The sequence below is a fragment of the Dendrobates tinctorius genome, unplaced genomic scaffold (genome assembly GCF_039654945.1).
Source record: "Dendrobates tinctorius isolate UK_male_01 unplaced genomic scaffold, ASM3965494v1 ptg000418l, whole genome shotgun sequence".
NCBI lineage: Eukaryota > Metazoa > Chordata > Amphibia > Anura > Dendrobatidae > Dendrobates > Dendrobates tinctorius.
This window is the reverse complement of record NW_027362082.1, coordinates 65333-72395: the sequence shown is the minus strand read 5'-3', so window position 1 is coordinate 72395 and position 7063 is coordinate 65333. Positions and strand designations below refer to the sequence as shown.

The following is a 7063-nucleotide window of genomic DNA, read 5'->3' as shown; positions in this document are numbered from 1 at the left end:
ATCCGAGCCTCCTTGCATCGCCATTAGCCAGGACAGGTGAGCTGGTCTTTTTCACTCGCTGTGTATAATGGCAGACAGTTCCAAGGAGAGGGAATGAACGTCTGAAGTGTGAAGCAGCTAAAAGGTAACCCAGACAGGGAAGATTAACTGAGAGACTGTATAGCCTGATGGCTAGATAAAGCATAGCCTGTGTGACCACAGGGCTAAAGGTGCAGAGCTCCACTATGAAGATTCATTGTTGTCTGCTGTAAGAATGTTCTGTTTTCCTCATGCTGCCACGGTTTATGCTGATTAAACAACAGAATATAACTCCAAGTAAATCAAACTTCTGTGACATCAACCTGTCCACTTAGAAAGCAACACTGATGACAATCAATTTCACATGCTCTTGTGCAAATGGAATAGACAACAGATGGAAATTATTGGCAATTATCAAGACACCCTCAATAAAGGAGTGGTTCTGCAGGTGGGGACCACAGATCACATCTCAGTACCAATGCTTTCTGGCTGATGTTTTGGTCACTTTTGAATGTTGGTTGCGCTTTCACACTCATGGTAGCATGAGATGGACTCTACAACCCGCACAAGTTACTCAGGTAGTGCAGCTCATCCAGGATGGCACATCAATGCGAGCTGTGGCAAGAAGGTTTGCTGTGTCTGTCAGCGTAGTATCCAGAGGATGGAGGCGCTATCAGGAGACAGGCCAGTATACCAGGAGACATGGAGGGGGCCGTAGCAGGGCAACAACCCAGCTGCAGGACCGCTACCTCTGCCTTTGTGCAAGGAGGAACAGGAGGAGCACTGCCAGAGCCCTGCAAAATGACCTCCAGCAGGCCACAAATGTGCATGTGTCTGCACAAATGGTTAGAAATCGACTCCATGAGGATGGTCTGAGTGCCCAACGTCCACAGATGGGGTTGTGCTCACAGTCCAACAACATGCAGGATGCTTGGCATTTGCCACAGAACACCAGGATTGGCAAATTCGCCTCTGGCACCCTGTGCTCTTCACAGATGAAAGCAGGTTCACACTGAGCACATGTGACAGACGTGACAGAGACTGGAGACGCCATGGAGAGCGATCTGCTGCCTGCAACATCCTTCAGCATGACCGGTTTGGCAGTGGGTCAGAAATGGTTTGAAGTGGCTTTTCTTTGGAGAGCTGCACAGCCCTCCATGTGCTCACCAGAGGTAGCCTGACTGCCATTAGGTACCGAGATGAGACCTCAGACCCCTTATGAGACCATATGCTGGTGCGGTTGGCCCTGGGTTCCTAATGTGGCACAATGCCAGACCTCATGTGGCTGGAGTGTGTCAGCAGTTCCTGCAAGATAAAGGCATTGAAGCTAGGTACTGGCCTGCACGTTCCTCAGACCTGAATCCAATTGAGCGCATCTGGGACATCATGTCTCGCTCCATCCACCATCACGTTGCACCACAGACTGTCCAGGAGTTGGAGGATGCTTTAGTCCAAGCCTGGGAGGAGATCCCTCAGGAGACCATCTGCCGCCTCATCAGGAGCATGCCCAGGCATTGTATGGAGGTCATACAGGCACGTGGAGGCCACACACACTACTGAACATCTTTTCCTTATCATGATACATTTCCACTAAAGTTGGATCAGCCTGTAATTTTATTTTCCACTTTGATTTTGAGTATCATTCCAAATCCAGACATCCATGGGATATTCATTTTGATTTACATTGATAATTGATATGTTTTATTGTTCTGAACACATTCCACTATGCAATGAATAAAAATTTGCAACTGGAATATTTCATTCAGAGATATATATAGGATGTGGTATTTTAGCGTTCCATTTATTTTTTTGAGCAGTGTATAAGCCCATATATATCGGGAACTAGAGTATATCAGGTTCTGGGATTTAATTATATTTTTAATAACAACTTCATTCACGATTATTTACTTCATTCATTGTTCATTACATTTTCTTAATAAATTATCATATCTCTTTGTTACACATCCTAATACTGATTTACTTACCGTATTTATATTTCTATATTTTAATGAAAACCTTTTTTATGAGTGTATACACTTCACAACAAACACTTTTCCATATATTTTATTATCCATCACTGTTTTTTAAGCTGCTTTTATCTTTATATTTATGACGAAGTCAGCTTACTCTGAGTCGTTTTCTTTAGAGTGGACCCTCTGGGTCGTGGCACCTAGGGCGAGCTGACCTTGTGAGGAACCACCCCCTATACAGGGAGTGTCAGGGGCAAGACCAAGGGGGTGAGCCACCATGACTGCTGGAACCAGACGGCCGGCTCAGGTAGACACTAAGTGAGAGTGTCTGATGACAAAGGATGTGCAGGAAACAAGGCAAGACATGAATTCAAGGTATCTTAAGGCGAACTCAGGGTAACATCAGGTGCAAAACGTGATAACAGGAAAAACACAGCAAGGTGCGTGCATGGGCACGCCAAGGTCCATGGCATGGTACGTGCCAGGTGGCACGCCTGGGTACAGGCAAGGGCTCGATGGCATCGGACTCCAGACAGCTGGCAACGATCAACAGGATCAGGGCATCAGGCTGCGGACATCATCTCTGGACATCAGGCCGCTGTCGTCAGGCTTACGCTCTCTGGCAGGTACCGGGCATCCGGCAGGCAAAGCAGGGTTCAGGCAAGGAGGCACGACAGAGGTCGAGACAGGGTGCGTGTTAGGGAACACACCAAGGTCCAAGGCAAGGTTCCAGGCAGGGTGTGTGCTAGGGGCACACCAGGGGCAAGGTGCAAGTGTAGGGGACACGCCAAGGTACAAAGTTCAAAGTACAAGACACGGTGCGTGTGTAGGGAACACGCCAGGGTTCAAAGTCTGAGATCCTGCATGTGCAGAAGGGCACGCCAGGGTTCAGGCTAAGGCAAGGGCCTGCAAGTGCTAGGAGGCACGCCAGGGTTCAGGCTAAGGCAAGGGACTGCGCGTGCTAGGAGACATGCCAGGGTTCGGGCTAGGGCCTGTGCGTGCAAGAGGGCATGACAGGGTTCACGCTAGGGCCTATACCTGCAAGAGGGCACGACATGGTTCAGGCTAGAGCCTGTACGTGCAAGAGGGCACGATAGGGTACATGTCAAGACCTGTGCGTACTTTTAGAGTAGCACGGGGAGGTATGCCAAGGAGCAGGCTATGGCCTGCGCGTGCTAAGAAGGCACGCAATGCCCAGTGCAGACAGCGTGGGTGCAAGGAAGCACAGAGAGCATAGCTGAGGCACTGGCTAGCTGATCGGACTGAGGCACAGACAGCTGGGCAAGACTGAGGCGAACCAGGCAGAGGCATAACAGGCGACACAGCTGTCACTGGCTGACGAGCACGGCTGATGCACAAGCAGGCGGGCACGGCTGAGGCACAGACAGGAGGCTAGAAAGGCCAGGCGTGTGCAAAGGGCACTCGAAGAAACAAAGCAAAGCAAGAAGCAAGGCAAGGCACAGAACAAGGAGCGGAACATAGGCAGAAGCACAGAGCCGGTCAGAGAGAGTATAGGACTAGCAGCGGAGCGTAGGCCGAAGCCCAGAGCGGGTCAAGGCAGAGCCTTGAGACTAGCCTGGAAATGTGCAAGAGAGCACCATAGGGCAGAGTAAGGAAAACCAGGCAGAGACAGAGAACGTGGAGGTACTACAAGGCTCAGAATAGCAAAGGCCAGACATGGCGAAACAGGCAAAGGCAGAGAACATACGAAGTACTACATGTCCAAGAATAGCAAGGACAAGACATGGCAAAAAACAGGCAAAAGCAGAGAACATAGGAAGGACTATAAGGCAAAGCATAGCAAGAACAAAACATGACGCAAAAGACAACACTAGACAAGGCATGGGACAAGAGGCAGAGAACAAGCACAGAGCGTGTGCAGAGACACACAACAGGGCAGAGTGCAGGGGCACAGAATACAGGGAGCGACCGAGCAGACCATGCAGCCATGTAGGGAAGCAACATGATACTCAGGCCCCGACCATAGGAAGGGGCGGTCTGATATAGCACTTCCGGGTCAGGACCGGGGAGGACTTCCGGTTCAGATCCTCCAGGATCATAAAGAGGATCACATGGTCGAGTCCTCCAAGACCATAGAGAGGACCACATGGTAGAGTCCTCCAGGACCATAGAGAGGATAGCTGGGTCAGACTGTGCTGGACCATAGAGAAGGTCACATGGTCAGAGTCTCCAGGAACAGAGAGGATTGCTGGATCAGACTGTGCTGGACCATAGGAAAGGTCACATGGTCAGGGTCTCCAGGATCACAGAGGACAGCTGCAGGCAGAGCAGAGACGGATGGCCACACAGCAACGACGTGCAGCCACGAGGTAAAGCACACATGCGCACTGGCAATGGCAGGCAGCCATGAGATGAGGCGCGCGTGCACACTGCTCCAGGAATCTTGCAGCACAACAGTCATGAGGTGCGTGTGCACGCTGCTCCAGGGATCTTGCAGCATAAGACATAACGGGCATGATAGTTTGGTGCACGTGCACACTGCTCCAGGAGTCATGCGGCATACCAGACATGGCGGGCATGACAGTTCGGTGCGCGTGCACAACAGTTCGGTGCGCGTGCACACTGCTCCAGGGGTCATGCGGCATAACAGCCATGGCGGGCATGACAATATCTTTACCATATCTCTTTTTATTCTCTTTTCTTATCCGTTGCACAGTTGCACTTTCACTGGTCACTTGGTGATGTCACATTTGGCACTTTTCACATGCATTGTTTTGTTTCCGGACTCACCTCACTATCACTTTACCTGATTGATCGCTACCAGATGGCTCTATGCAGCATTATTCATCTTGGACTTACCAACAGGCATTCATCCTGAAAATCCTGCTTCACTGGGGATGCTAAATGCTCTCCATGGCAACGAGTCCATCCAGCATCATTCCGGTCACTCTCCCTTGGTGACTCCATCCAATCGGAGGTGCCTGGAGGCGGAGTTACCCGGGATAGCGTGTAACGCTGTTTCCTGGATCCTGCACATGACACACCACCCGGGGGCGTCACAGATACAATTACCCACGTGGGGTATACTCGCTCCCTGTGACCTCTGATTGGCATTTGCCCCAGGTCGTTCGGTTTACACCAATAAGCCATCAGGGGTATGTCCCCACCACTATTAGGTGTCACGCCAATAACATGAACCTGGACAGGAAATGGCTGGTATAAGCAATAACCACCGATGTGATTGGCTTACACTCACGCCAACGCTCACATGCTGACACACGCTCACACTCACAAGCTGACACTCACTCTCACATACTATCTATTCCTAACACTGGAGTGGCTTATAAACTTATGAAGTATATAGTTTGAGGTCTGGGATCTGCCAATATGTGGCTAGTTTTCTGTTTCGGATAACATGACACATAATTTTAGTTTTTTTTTGTCTAGTTTCTCTTGAATGTAGATCAATATTAACGTCTCCTGATGAGTCGCCTTTGGTGAGGACAATGAAACCCTTAAAAATGAGAGGCTTGAAGAGTGGGTGTGTATACATCACCTCACCCTATATACTGAACTGTGGGGTTCATGTTTTTTCTATTAGTCACCTACTGACTAACCTTCAGGGGGAGAATTATAGGTATAGTTTTACATTTGGAATTAATAGTTTAGTTTTATCCTTTTGTCAGCAAATGATAAGAGACAACCCATTTAAGAAAATTCAAATTTGGTTAAAACTATTCCAACATTATGAACATAAAAAAGGCTTCTCCACTATGTGACGTCTCTGATGTTTATTAACAGCTGATTTCCAAGTAAAATATTTCCCATATTAAGAAAATGAAAAAGGCTTCTCCTCTTTGTGACTGCTCTGATGTTTAACAAGAAGCGCTTTCTGGTTAAAACATTTCCCACATTCTGAACATGAAAAAGGCTTCTCCCCTGTGTGAGTTCTTTGGTGTTCATCAAGATTCCATTTCTGGCTGAAACATTTCGCACATTCTGAACAGGAAAATGGCTTCTCCCGTGTGGGTTCTTTGATGGCTATCAAGATCTATTTTCCGTTTAAAACATTTCCCACATTCTGAACATGAATGAATGCAGGGATTGAAGCTTGAGGAAGATAATTTGCATATTCCAGGTGCCTTCTAGGAAAAGCAAAGTCTCCATAAGCAAGAAGATCGATGGGTACAGTCGGGACCAGCTGCTTGGAAAGCATCGCCAAACCAGGGATTGAAGCTTGAGGAAGATAATTTGCATATTCCAGGTGCCTTCTGGGAAAAGCGAAGAGTCTCCCTAAGCAAGAAGATCGTTGGGTACAGTCGGGACCAGCTGCTTGGACAGCATCGCCAAACCAAGGATGGAAGCTTGAGGAAGATAATTTGCATATTCCAGGTGCCTTCTGGGAAAAGCGAAGAGTCTTCCTAAGCAAGAAGATTGTTGGGTACAGTCGGGACCAGCTGCTTGGAAAGCATCGCCAAACCAGGGATTGAAGCTTGAGGAAGATAATTTGCATATTCCAGGTGCCTTCTGGGAAAAGCGAAGAGTCTCCCTAAGCAAGAAGATCGTTGGGTACAGTCGGGACCAGTTGCTTGGAAAGAATCGCCAATTTTTGCCTCTAGGACATTACTGCAAGACAGCTTGGCTGATTGAGTAGATTACACAAGAAGGTTACACACAATAGATTGCACAAGAAGGAAGGCACACAGCAAGTCAGCAGGATCTAGGAGCAACATGGCAGATGTGAAAACCTACATGGTGAACTGCAACATGTGCTACATGTTCACAGATCAACCAGAAGAAGAATCCAACTTCACCTGCCAGAAATGTAGACTAGTGGCCCTTTTAGAAGAAAAGGTGCGCAGTCTGGAAAAAAGAATTGCAACTTTGAAACTCAAAGAAAATGAAGACTTCCTAGACAGAACAGAAGCATCTCTACGGGTCACAGAAGGTGAAGAAAGTGTCAGAGAACCTCCAAAAGCAGACGAATGGGAGGATGTGATGAAAAGAAGCAAGAAGACCATAGAGACATCACCAACCACTCAACTGACAATCCGATACCAAGGCCTTGTGGAGGACGAAGATGGCACACCTAAGGATGAGGCACCACCAGCAAG

At 48.3% G+C, this 7063-nt stretch overlaps 1 pseudogene; it reads right to left on the bottom strand.

Annotated features, from left to right (window-relative positions):
• LOC141076498 (uncharacterized) overlaps positions 1–7063 on the bottom strand; it is a 106055-nt pseudogene that overhangs the window by 80849 nt on the left and 18143 nt on the right.